This window comes from Uranotaenia lowii, chromosome 3 (genome assembly GCF_029784155.1).
Source record: "Uranotaenia lowii strain MFRU-FL chromosome 3, ASM2978415v1, whole genome shotgun sequence".
Taxonomy (NCBI): domain Eukaryota; kingdom Metazoa; phylum Arthropoda; class Insecta; order Diptera; family Culicidae; genus Uranotaenia; species Uranotaenia lowii.
In genome coordinates this window covers 283503822-283517689 of record NC_073693.1, presented here as the reverse complement: position 1 = coordinate 283517689, position 13868 = coordinate 283503822, and the positions used below count along the sequence as shown (strand labels likewise).

At 38.1% G+C, this 13868-nt stretch overlaps 1 protein-coding gene across 3 annotated transcripts in view; it reads left to right on the top strand.

Moving 5' to 3' along the window:
• LOC129751291 (protein tramtrack, beta isoform-like) overlaps nt 1–13868 on the top strand; it is a 70889-nt gene that overhangs the window by 2671 nt on the left and 54350 nt on the right. The window contains exon 1 of one of the 3 annotated variants that reach the window (XM_055746712.1): nt 8641–9092. The exons of the other annotated variants lie outside the window; for them this stretch is intronic. The gene's annotated coding sequence lies outside the window, so the exon portion shown is untranslated. Of the gene's footprint in view, nt 1–8640; nt 9093–13868 lie in introns of those variants that run through there. 3 annotated transcript variants of the gene reach the window in all.

Here is a 13868-nt window from a genome sequence, read left to right as displayed (position 1 = left end):
GATTTTCAGCAAAAATGACAAGAACACAACCGATTGCTGAAAAATTCAGCAATTCGGAAACCGATTGCTGGTTTCCAGCAAACATTTGGATTGCTGAACGTTTCCAGCATTTTTTTTGCTGGTAACCGAGGCAAAAATTTACTGTGTATATAAGTTGTATTCTAAATTAAGGCTATTTTTGATTATGATTTCTTTTTTCTGAAGCATGACCTTCAAAAATACTCAAAGTTTTGTATTTGCTCGAATTCATGACAAGTTAAGCGAATTGTCCTCCTTAGGCACAAAACAACACATTTTACTTTACACTCCATCACAATTTTGGCGTAATGATACAATTCTAGGTTTAACAAAAACAGAGTTTAAACTTTGCGGGACCTATTGAAGTGCTATGAAGGGAAAACGTTCGCATTTGGACCCTTTTATCAAGGGTCAATAACTTTTCTCCATGTAAAGATTATAGGAACCAACTTTCCGGAAATCGATCACAATCAGCAAAGTAGCAAGATAAGTCTTACCACGATCGATCGAGTTCTAAATCATAGAAAACCAATTGTGTATTGCTGCTAGCTCCATCCCCATACGTAGGTACATTTCTCCTCGGTCCGGAACCAATCAACCCAAAACTTCAATCAAAGAGTTTAATGACTCGAAAAAACCGCAACGTGAAGCAAAATCGAAAACTCCCAACCGACCTCCACTCAGTGCCGATCGAGGAACCCCCTTACCCCTCAGGGGGAGTCTCTAGTGTAGTTAAAATAGTTCATTGAGAGTAGCTAGGTACTCGACACAGTCTGTTTTTTCTTTCCTCTACATTTTTTTTTTGGTTTCGTTTGGTTTTGGTTTTCTGTTGAAGCCAAACACACAACAGCACCAGACCCTGGTTTTGCTGCTCTCTAGGATTGGAAAGATTGAAAAAACTATCCAAAGTCCGACAGCAGGAGGAGGAGCGATCGGAGAAGCAGAAGCAGTGGAGGCAAAAATAGAAAATTGCATGCTTTATCACCGACCGTCTTTTCCGATCCGAGTCGAGTTTGTTTCCCGGAGGTTTTTCTGCTTTCCATTCGATTCCTTTTTTGCTTTTCTGTTGCTGCTGCTGGTTGCCTGATCGACCAACCATCAGACCTCAGAGGGTGGCAAAAGGCAAGCGGGTCGGGTCTATGGCCGGGGCACACCGAGAAATGGAGTTTCTCCTTTTTTCCTGTGAGACCTCCTCCTTCTAGTGGCTCTATGGCTTGGCTTTGCTAGGCTAGGAGGTTTGCGGTGGCCAATTCAGTTGGAGCTGGCCGAGATTGTCTGCTGCTGCTCGGTTGTTTGTTGGAGTGTGGAGTACTGACTCCATGTTGAGTGAGCTACACTCCGCTGTAAGCGGTGATTGACCTCCATTGCCGGTTGCCTTTTTCTCTCTCCTTCTTCTTTTCCCACACACAGACACAAACATACACTCCTTTTCCTGTGTCTAGCTAGCTCGTCCGACTTCGAGTCCATCCATCGTAACAACTTCTTCAGCTACTTGCTACGGCATTGCTATCCACTGCTTGCTAGGTTCTTCTATGCTTCTTTCCTCGCCACAAACACCGAACGTCCGTGTTGCGCTCCCCCGCTTGCTTGGCTATTATCTATTTTCTGCTTCAACGATTTCGTCACAGTGTTGTTGTTTTTGCTGCTGCTCCTGCCTTTCTCCTTCTCTAGGTTTCCCAATCCTAGTAGTCCGTGGAACCGCGGAACCAATGTTGAGGAATTCGGATACCAACTTCACGATTTAGGACGCGGGTAGAGGGAGCAGCAATTGTTCGGATGTGAACTGTCTGAAAAAATCCACGTTCACTGTCCTATAGAATTGGTCGCCCCAATAATAAGTGTCGTCGTCGTCCAAACAGTATCGATCCGGGCATCTCTCTTGATCATAATTGAATGGACACGCATTTTTCAATGTGCCAGAGTTGACCGACTGTTGCCGATGCTGATACCGATCATCGTCATCCGACAAAAAAAAACCGACGAAAAATGATCGACATAATAGCAGTTGGAGTTGGAGCCAACGAGCAGCAGATTGAAAGTGGAAAATCGAATTAATCTAACTGTATAATTGACCAAGTTAGGCCACTTTATTGCGCACGGCGGCAGCAGCACCGGATCGCTTGCGGTTGATTGGGTAAAAAGCCAGAGTCGACGTTTCTTTATGGTTCGGTTGCCCGGTTGATTCACACAGAGCATTCGGGGGTATTGTCTCCTGCCCCGAAACCGAACGGATTTTTCCAAAGCTGTTCTAATTTTTATTTATGGGTTTATATATATTTTTTTCTCGGTCTCTCTCGAGTTGTTGTTGGTCACATTACTTTACTTTCGGTCGCTGGTGACGGTATGAGAAACCAGCTGATTATCCACCCCGATGTCTAATGGGTTGGTTTGATTTGGAACTTGATTAAGGCTTTTGTTTCGGGGCTTGAGGCTAACTCGATAGACGGAGTGTGAGCAGCAATCCTGCTGCCACCGAAAGAAACAATTGGACTGTCTATTGACCAACGTTCCACGCCGTTTGAATGGCGTTACGATTGGTTGTTTTTTTTTCTTCTGTTGTCGAAATCGGATCAATCGCTGTACAGTTACAGTTACAAGCTATGAAAGTCCTACCAATCAATTTGTTTCTGGAGACATCATATTATCTGGGAATCAAATACTTTAAACTTTTAAGACACTATAACATTTGAAAAAAAAAATATTTATGAAGATATACCAAGTATCTTCCTAAGAAACCCATAATTCAATCAGATCATCATGGATTCTATAATCACGTTACCAGAAATTTATCCCACACATATTCTTTAACTCTCGCTAAGTCATTTGTCAAGTTCTAGTATATGAACAATTCAAAAAAAATCTATGATTTTTTTATGAAACCTTCTGTAAGAGGCAGAGACAAGCTTTGGTCTTTTAACTAGTTTATCATTGATTCTTTCATTTTTTTTTTCCCGGTATGACACCTTAGTGCATTTTTCTGGGTTGAAGTCTAGGTTCTGATTTTTTAAATATTTAGTCTAGGTTCGTGTCTAAGATAAAAAAAATCTGGAAGTCTCTCACGCCTTAAATAAAATCTGGAAGATCAATGTCAAATCCAGGAAGTTGAAATCACTGCTTAGTGGCAGCTTGATATTAGATTATAAAGCCAGTAGCAATATGCATCACTTGCCGAAAAAGCGATGCTGATGGATCAAGTTTTTGACATCATTGCTGCCGTTATACGTTGTCTGCAGGAGTAAAGATTTATACTTTGTTATATGAAAGTTGGGGTGAATATTCAAGTAGTTCTGAATTTCATAAAAAAAACCCAGTCTTCTAATCCTGTCTATAAGGCAAGGAGGTAAAAAGAAATCTAGAATTTTTAACCCATATTTCAACGCAATCAAGACAAGCGAAGGTAGCAGCAACAAGGTTGCCGAAATAACAGAAAAATCTATAATTTCAAAGCATTTTGAACAAATTTTCATCACAAATTCTGAGTTACAGAACACAGAATTTTGGAATGATACACAGATTTCACAGATTTTTTTTTAAATTTTTTACGTATTTTCAAAATTCATGATTATTATCTCAACATAAGTTAAGAATTTTTAACTTTGTTTTGAAAAAACATGATAAAATTGGTAATGTTGATTGATTTTTCTCAAGTTAAAAGTAAAAAAAAAACAATTTTTCATGACTTTACAAAGAAATTTACACTATTTCCATCACAGAATTTTTTGGTAAAATCACAGAACATCAGAATTTTTGTTTTTGCAACCTTGCAGTTTTTTTTCGGCAACCTTGAGCAGCAACCCCAAGCAGCAAAAGTTTCATAGGCCGACCTCGAAAACGTAATTCTATTATGAGCGTTCCAGAATTTTTCGGCACATAACTGAGCTGGGCGATTTTGGGCAATTTTTTGTTTTTGAAAAATACCTGGCTAAAACTGGGCAAAATTTTCTTATCCAAAAACACGGTAATTATTCGCTAAGAAAAAAATGACAAAATTTAAAAGATTACGAGTCATCCCGAGATCTTCTAAACTCGTTACAGGCATTTCATTTCCTTACAATCTCAATCTTCCGATACTCTATCTGAATCTATAAAAATAACAAATGGAACCCCAGAGGTGTAAAACAGGAATAAGAAGGATTTTAGATTTTAGAAAATCCTCCAAATTTTTTTTCGGTTGGAAAATAGGTTTTTTTAATTCTTTAAATATTATCGCAAAAGTTTAGGTTCTGGTACTAACAAGCAGTCTGGCCTTATTGATTTTTTTTTTCATTTAACTTGGTTTATATAATTTATTTAAGTCAAGTTAAATTAAAAAAAAATATCCATGATGGCCAGCGAACCGGGAAAACCGGATATGAAAATGGTACCGAAATAACCGAATGATTTTCAAAACTCCATTAGATGGTCTTTTTTTTCTGAAAAATCATGTTATTTTGAATCGAAACTTGAAAAACGAGCAAAAATTAAACGAAAATATTTAGAATATACGCGGAATAATTTTTAAGAGTCAAACAAAAAAATCGAATAAATTTGTGAACAAATATTACAGCACACATGTAGTTCAACTTATTCTAATGGAAAAGTTTTACAAAGGTCTCATTTTAAAAGGTTTAAAGAAAAATTGAATAAATGATTGCAAATAAATTCTTTTACGTAAATTTACTCGTTTTCGGCGGTTTTGAGTAAAGTTTACGAAAGGCATCATAGCTTCTTTAAAAATTTCAAATTCGAATAAAATCAAAACTTCTTGGTTTGTGTTATATGTACATATGTACTATTCACAATGAAATTCATTGAAAACTATTGAAGAAAATAGTTAATAAATCATATTACTGACAAGTAGCAACACCTTATATGGTTTCGAAAATTTCCTATTTACTCAATATTTAATTCTTGAGAATCTAGAATTCATAAGGCCAAGCGGGGGAAAATGCCGGAAACAAAAATTTTAATTGGGTGGCTACCATGTTGTTCATTGATAAATGTACAAAATTTGGAAAAGGATACCAATCTTCTGTGGGATTCTATAATAACAGATCATAAGTGTATGAGTGACAGGGATGCCAGGTGGTTTGTCAAAAATCAGGACACTTTGAAGAAAAAAATCAGGATTTTTCAGGACACCACAAATTCTGCTTGAATTGCATAAATAAAGGCGAAATAATGATACTGTAGACGCCTTAAATTATGCAACAGAGGCAAGAAGTGCCTCCTAGCCTGGCCTGCAGTTTATATGAAAACACACCTTTGAAATATCATTTGAACCGAAGATTATTATCGGTTAAGCTATTTTCTTACAGATTTGTTCGATATCCTGATGATTTTACTATACATTCAATTACAATTTCGATATTTTTGGAAAATTAGGACATTTCAGTACATTTTAAAATGTACTGAATTGTCCTGATCATTTAAAAAAATCAAGACAGTTCAAGACAAATTAAAAAATAAGGACGGTCTCTCGAAAATCAGGACAAATCCTGATTACCCAGAACACCTGGCACCTCTGATGAGTGACGGAATCACGTTTGATATTTGGCTAAGAATTTATAAAAAAAATCAGAATTTGAAAACTAAAAATTCCTTCTGAAGGTTCAAAAGTTTTCAAAATTTCGATTTATATTTTATATTTAGAGTTCGGATAAAGATATACATTTTCGAGTTCGGATTGAAAATTCAGATTCAGAATTTAGCCAGAATATATGCTAAATCCAGCACTCAGAACCTAGGCTCTAAAATCACATCAGTATTATAGACGAGAATCTAAATATAATTTCAGAATACATACTTCATAAGTATAAGATTCGACGCAATCAGTAGTTTGAACTAAAATCAAAATTCGAATCCAAAAATCAAATACAAAATTAATTTCTGATTTATGAATCAGTAATTCAATACCAAATTCATCGATCGTTGAGCTTAAACCTGAAATTTTCCATGTATCCCAATCCCCATTTTTTGCTCAGTGAAATGTGTGCTTTGCGTTTGCATCTGCTAATACTTTATTTTCTTTAAAAATTTCAACAAATACCACCGTAATCTGAATAAGTTTCAAGTCTTTTCGTACTTTCGAAGCCCGATAAACATTATTATTAGTGTATTTTCAAACCGGAAAAACTACAAAATCTCAATCGAGAAAACCGGGAATTTGAAAATGAAAACTCGCTAGCCACCCTGTATAACTCACCTTTGGAGAAGTTATGTTGCACTCTGTTTTCCTAGCATTTGACTCTATTCCGAAACTTATTAAGAGCTTAAATCAGCTAGATCTGTGGATTCAACTACGGGAAAACGTTCTTAAAAGTCGGACATGCAGGAATCCCGCAAAATGAGACTTAGTATCCTCAAGTTCTTGATGAAATTTAAGGATTCTTCAAATAAATTCGGGCAAAATCCGGGCTGTTTTCCACAAAATTTGGGCATCTGGACCGTGTCGGACTTGTCTCAAATTTGTAATTGAATATCCGGACAAGCTCAGATAAATCCGAGTAATCTGAAATGTTTTCCTTAGGCACAATTTTCCCGTATGTTTGGATAACGTTCCGCTATTGATCAATCCCCCACTATCTGAGGTTGCCAGATTGGCCGGTTTTATCCGGGTTTGCCCGTATATTTAATACGAAAATTGGGAAAAGTCCGGTTCCCTTGATTCAATCGAAAAAGCCAGGATAAAGCCCGATTTTATTCACTTTATTTGTCAAATCAAACTAAAAATAAACAAATTGTTTTGTAATTTTTTTTTTTTGAATCTATGCGCCCAAAACGAGTTTTTTTTAGAATTTTTTTTTTAAATAATCATGAAAAGTTTTTTGGAAGCTTGAAATAGGATTTAAAATCTGCTGACGTTTAACCTGCTGGGTTTTAACCAAATTTGCCTGGATATTTCCCGGATTTTTAGTCAATTTTGAAATTAATTGCTCGGGTTTTGCTCGGTTTTAAGATAAAATAGCCCGGTTTTTTTCCCTCCCGGATACGTGCTGAAAAAAAAACCTGGCAAACTAAGCTCAATGAGCGTAAGTGCCAATATACAGTCAGATCTAAACTAGTCAAGCTTTAGTTTTATAATTCATATGACATGACTTCATCGAGTTGAATTCACTGCTAGATTCAACGGCAGAAAATGCTCATCGTGCCCCAATCGATGGTGCTCTGTTCGCCCCGAATCAACAAGTTAAAGTAAAAACGCGTTTTAAAACTGATTATAGTGAAAAATTAAAAATTAAATGATGGCTAACATTGAGGATGCTCTGTTCGCCCCGAATCAACAAGTTAAAGTAAAAACGCGTTTTAAAACTGATTATAGTGAAAAATTAAAAATTAAATGATGGCTAACATTGAGGAACAATGGAACATCATGCTGCAGTGCGTAAATTATAGATCAATTTCTGCAAAGGTAATAAAGAAATTTCTTTTTTGCTGAAATATTAATACTATAAGGACTACAAAACTGTTCTTCGTGAAAATTTATTCGAGAAAAAAACGCATTTCCTTAGAAAAGAGTGGGACTCAGTTCGTCCCGAGTGCTCGTTATGCCCTTATCTCCCCTACAAGAGCTTTTCACCGGAAGCACAATTTAAATTCACACATTTGAAATTATATGAATTACATATTCATAAACGATCAAAATTTCTATAAAAAAAAAAAGGTGAAAAACTCCTGAAAAACGTCCTTTATCCAGTGTTTTTTGGTCTAAAAATATCAGTTTAACTCAGAGGAGCCCACTCCCTGGAAAAATCTAGGAATTAATGACGACCCGGGGGGCGAAAAAACACTCGATCCTCGCGTGATCACGGACGAAATCGTCCTCATCGGTCGCGGTCGCTACCCCTAGTAGCACGAACGAACAGAAATATAATTCCTGGAGCTTTTTATCCATCAATTCTACGAATGTTACTCCAGTCGCAGTCCTATACTCATCGTCGAAGCAAACAGTCGGCCACAATCGGTTTCCCCGCATCTAACCGATTTTATGACTTCTACCGCGCGGCCAACACCCTAACCTCAACGCCAGCTCCACATCTCCCCATTCATTGCTAGTGGGTAGGACAGAAACACCGAAACAGAGATTATTGCTGACGTAACCGCGTTCATCGCTAAGTAAGAACGCGAACCGCTCTTTGAACACATACACAAGCTCCACTCGCGTCGCGAGACTCGCGAGGAGCAGCGCCGTGATTCCAAAAAAAAAACAGCCGATCCCTTTCCAAGCACGGAGTGCTTGAAAAGAGCTGAGCGTACTCCCGAATAGCCTCGCGCGCGACGTCGCGGACGCGTTTCTCTCGCGTTGCGCTATGCTAGCTGTTTGTATGGGTGTGGATCCCATTTCTTTGCTTTGAAAGAAGTAGATAGAAGGAAAAAAAATCGGTGATCCTCCTCGGCCTGACTTATTGACTCCGGCTTTCTTACGGATTTGTGTGTGCGAGAGTTCCTTGATTCCTCTCGCGATCCGAAGGAAGAGGCATAATTGGCGACGAGGTCGGTCGGAAACGATGGAGTGGTGGAGTAGTGTTTAGGAATTCTTTCACAATCTCGGCCTGGCTGGCTTGCGGCCGCTCTACCGCCAGACCCCATCCACAGTGAAGTGCGGAACGGCGGAACGGAATGATGTGAGTCCGCGTTCGTCTGCGTCGCGATCTGCTGCTGTGAAAATACAGAGGAACCGAAGGAAGAATTTCAGTAGTATTCAGAAGGATTCAGAAGAAGTGCGCAAATAGAATCGACCAAACGGTCTCCAAGTTTTAAGTCGGGGAAACGCGATATCCGGCCGGCCATTTCGTCGTAGAAACATCGATTGGTGAAAATCTTTGTGTGGTGCTCTGTGCTATGTCGTATTGCAACTCGAACAGGGACTAAACGCGGATTCGATTCTAAAATAAGCACACGAAACGGAACGGACGAACGGCGATTTCACGTTCTTTTTGTTCCTACTGTGAGTGTGTTAGTGGTTCTGAGAAGGTGCTTCCAAGGACAAAAAAAGGACATCCACAAGGATTGAATATCGTCAGAGTGGCTTTTTTTTTGTTGGATGATATCGATTGGAGCCGAACCGGTCCCGGCGATGTGCTGAAACCCGTCAAGTGAGTTTCGTTTGTTGGGTGGGGATTTTCGCAGAATCGTAAATCGGCGAGGACTCTGCACATAAGGATTCAATCCAATTAAGGAGTGTGGAGCAGTGGACAGAACAGGAAAAATTTCAAGGATATCAGCTTTTAGGCTTGCCTGTTGGTGGACACGTTTTCGAGTCACACCGTTGTTGTTTGTTTACCCAAAGGGTATTTTATTTTCCCATAATTCTTCTGAGTCAGTGGAGAACGGATTAAAATTTACAACATTCCTTCGTCCTACTCGGACTAATGTCTCTCCTCTAAAATTAACATCCTGATTCGAACCGAGCTTGGTCGTAAAAAAAGGCGAAGACTCTGAACAAGTTGAAGGCGATGCGAGGAAAAACGCGAGGATAAATAAATAAAGTCGAAATTAAACTTCTTAGCGTCAGCTTCTTCGTTGAGTCTGCTCCAATGAACATCTCGCTTCTCGATGTCGTCCTCCTTCATTCCCAGTCTATTCTTACTGCTAAGGCGACTTCTCAATTGAGCTGAGAATTTTATTCCTCTTGCCTGTTTGCTGTCTTCATAAAGATGTGAATTTATTCTCAAGGACTTTGTGTGGTTTGACTTTACGTGGGTTTGCGGTTTGGCTGCAGCATTTCGGAGGTTTTTTTTTCGGTTTCGTAAATATTTAGCAACGACCATCAGTCGTTCTCTGATAAGGATACCCACAATTCAAATTATTCGTCAATGCTAGATTCCATTGACCACACTTGGTATAAGCAAACTTTTTTCGATGGATTCCGGATACCGAAATTTAGGAAATAGGACGCAGTGCCACGCTTTGATTGCAAACTCTCCTCCCAAATAATAAAAGCCCATCTAATGAAGCTCGGAGGGGCAATTACCGATTTCCGAGACACCGAAAACCGTTACATCCGAATTTTGTTCGTTCATAGACCCTGTGAGACCCTGTGGCTGGGATTCGACATGATGATGGCCGGCGACGACGTGAGGAATAGCGAAGGAAATCAAACCAAAAAAAAAATAACAGCTCTACGCTGCTTGCAGCAGCAAAACGCTAAAGGAAAACTTCCGAATTACAGTTATCCACCACAACCTTCCGAGCTGAGTTGAGCCGAGCCGAGTCGAGGCAGCTTCCTAATTCCCCGCGCACGCTTTTTTTTTCTGTTGCTCCGGCTCCATAACCCCACTTTTTCCCCTTTCTTCTATTGCGCGCTTGAAGTGTCTGTGAGCCAAGCTCTAGTTTATAAGAAGCGATAGTTTCTCAACCATTTGGCCGTAACGCCCCACGGGGCGAAAGGATGATGGCGTACCAACTTCAACCAACGATCCAAACAGCAGTGCTGAGAAGAGATCATAGAGCAAAAGTGATGGTCGTGTTCCGATTTACTGCTGCTGCCTTTCATTGGTGGAACAGGAGAGGGGGGGGGGGGCTCCTCCGTACCGGAATGGGGCAAAGCAGACAGGAAAAACTCCTAGCTTCATCACCGCCAGAAGAAGTGAACTGAAGTGAAGTGGAGCAACTGAGCGAGGGAAGGAAAACACAATCCTCCCAACCAAACCGACAACAACCCCTTCGGAAGAAGCTAGTGTAGCGATTTGCTGCTGGGAACCAGCAGCACAAGAAACGCGACTCGACAAAATGAGATTATTATTTTCTCATGATTTTTCCCCCTTCTCTCCTTTTGGCTTTTGCCTTTATTCTACGGATGGGGTGATCTTCCTCCTTTCGCGGCTAGGCGAACATCGTGGATGGATCACACGCTCTCCCCTCGCGTAATCTACTTGTTTCGTCCCGTTCGTCTTGACACCAAAATGAGTCCAAAGAAAGAAAAATTGTAGTGGAACCGTTTGTGGTGGATGGGGGAAAAGTTCCTCCACAGAAAGAAGCCTGCTGCTTCTTTTTCCTTTCATCTAGTCGGTGAGATTTCCTCTCAAGCTCAAGGAAGAGATCGTTTCCTATTGAGTTCGGAATTGCTGGTACGCCTTTCGATGTTTGCGTGTCTGATGCTTTGGCTTCGGCAGTCTGGAGGTAATTATACGTAAGTTGTTCTTGGAGCACTTTGGAGCTTCAACACCTTAAAAAGAGGAAACAGCCCTACTCTCAAAATATGGAAACACAGAATCAATTTTTGAAAATTCGCCCTGTGGAAAAGCTATAGGGGGAAGTTGTCTAGGGCGGGACAGCAGTGATATCCAAGGAAAATTTAAAAAAGGTAGTGTCATGGCAGCCCTGCTCTAATATTGGTACAGATTGCGACGTCACAATCACGAAAAATTTGCTAATGTACTAGGAAACTTGTCTTTTTCGATAATAATTCGAGGAATCTGCTGGAAATTTTCCACTTTGAAGGCACATTATTCGAGGAAGATTCTTGTTCTTCAAGATCGGTACTAAAAAACTTGGATTTTCATGAAATTTTTCTATAAAATAGACTATCGAAAATCGAAAAATGGTGTATTTTCCTATCTTTAATTTGCAAAACTTTAGAATGAGTTTAAAACCTACCATGAAAATGTTCAGTTTGAGCTTCTTGTTACAATAAAGTGATCAAACACATTTTTTAACAAAACCACAAACTTTTACTGTCATTTTAACCGAGCTAACAATCATTTATTGATGTTAATTACTCTGGTAAACCGGTTGGATAAAAATCATGACAAACGGTTGAACACTATTACTACCGGCTAGATCTTTTTAAGGCTGATTTTATTTAATTTTTGCACGTTTTAGTTTCAAGATAACACTGCATTCAATTATAAAATAGGAAAATATAGCTAATACAATCTAGACAATCTTAAAAAAAGGGATGAATCATCCTGAAGGATGAAAATCCCGAAAAAAACAATCGTCTCAGGACCAACACACATCAAAGCATAATCAAATAGAGGCCATACAACACAATTAAACTGCATTTGGAATTCATTTTCGTTCTAAAACGTGTTTTCCTTTGAAATTTTTGTCACTTTCGTATAAAAAAAAACCAATATGGCTCTCTAAACTACTGTGTTTAAATATTCCTTGAGTTATACCTGAAAACCAACAAATTCCAATAATATTTTAACATCATTTAAAAAAAGCTAATGACACATTCCACGCGCTTGTACCGCTCAAAAGTGATTTTCATCCGTTCGCGTATCAAAAAATCTCAAAATTGTCTATAATTTTGATAATTCAAATAACACGAAACCAACGAAAAAAGAGAAAAAAGTTTTTTTTCACATGTGTTAGATGATTTTGAAAATCAGTTTTTTTGTTGAAAAAAGTGGTGTTTTTGACAACTTTTACAAAATCATTAATTTTAATATATGGATGATTTTTTTCCGGAAATATTTTTAGTATGTTCAGAAGCCAAAAAACACGGCTTCATTTTGTAGAAAAAAGAATTTGTTTATATCCAATATAGCTGGTTTGAAAAGCGAACAAAAACAGTCGCAAATGAGTGAATTCACGTCACAAAAAAAGGGAAGTTTTTAATTTTACGAGAAAACTCTGACTTTTTTTTAAATAAAAAAATGAGATTTTCTTCAAAAATTATAAGACGATTCTGAAACACTCAAGTTTATAGAAATCGGTTGGAATCTAGCTGAGTTACAACAGCGCGAATGAGTGAATTCACGTCACAAAATTTGATTTTTCGTTAAATTTTATATGAAAATGTGCTCTGAAAGCTGTTTTGACCCTCCAGATGGTCGGATTTTGACAAATCGAGCATAATTTAGTTGATTTTTTAATAAGTTCATTATTTTCAAATAAAATTGCAAAAAAATTGAAAAAAAAATAAAAAAATTTTTTTTGGTGAATCTTTAAATAAAGACAGTAGTTATTTTAACATATGATCCCTCAATATGTTGCTATTCAAGTGCCAATCAAAATAAGGAAAAAGTTAGGTGCAGATACTAAAAATTTATGATTGTAAAAGTCGGAACAACAAAATATTGTTTTTGAAAGTCTACATAAAATTTGAAGACTTCAAAGAATGGTTCAGTATAGCCACAGTATAACTTTATATTTCGTGACGTGAATTCAGTCAACTACCCTGTTCTGTTTGAACTGAGTGAATTCACGTCACAACTTCAAATCAGCATAACTTCGTTCGTTAATGTTCAATCGAGAAGCTCTGTACATCAAATTGTGGGTAACTATTTTCTTTACAACTCATTCGAAGACACCGATATTCTATTTCCACAGAGAGAACAGGAATTCAAGGATGTATGTACTAAAGTCCGAAATGGTTAATTCTAGCGTGAATTCACGTCACAAAAGTAATTAGTCACAACAAAAACAACTTAAATTTTAAAATGACCAAATTGTATTCATTTTGAAGGAAATTCAATTTGCGACCGTTTGCTACAATTTTTTTCATTTCAAGTAAATTGGTTGACTTCTAGAACGATAACAGTGCAGAAAAGTCCGGAAAAGCGATTTCACGTCACGGTGGAATGTGTCTAATGGCAACCCCAGATGGCGTTTAATTTTTGGCAACCCTGTCTTTAAAGACAAATAAACAATAGGTCATGTTGGGGAACATGCGCCACCTAAGCGAATCGCTGATTTGCGATTTATTTCACATACAATTTGTGTAAAAAACAAGTGTAATCGATGAAGAAAAGTGTTTTCTACAAATGCCTATGATTATTTATTACTTAAATTCCTTTAGTTGCTTCAAAAACTAGATTTTTTAAAACCATATTCCAAACCACAGAACAAAACTGTGTTGCAAATACGCGCCGCTGTGTATTCAATACGCGCCTAGCCGACAAATACACCAGCAGACAATA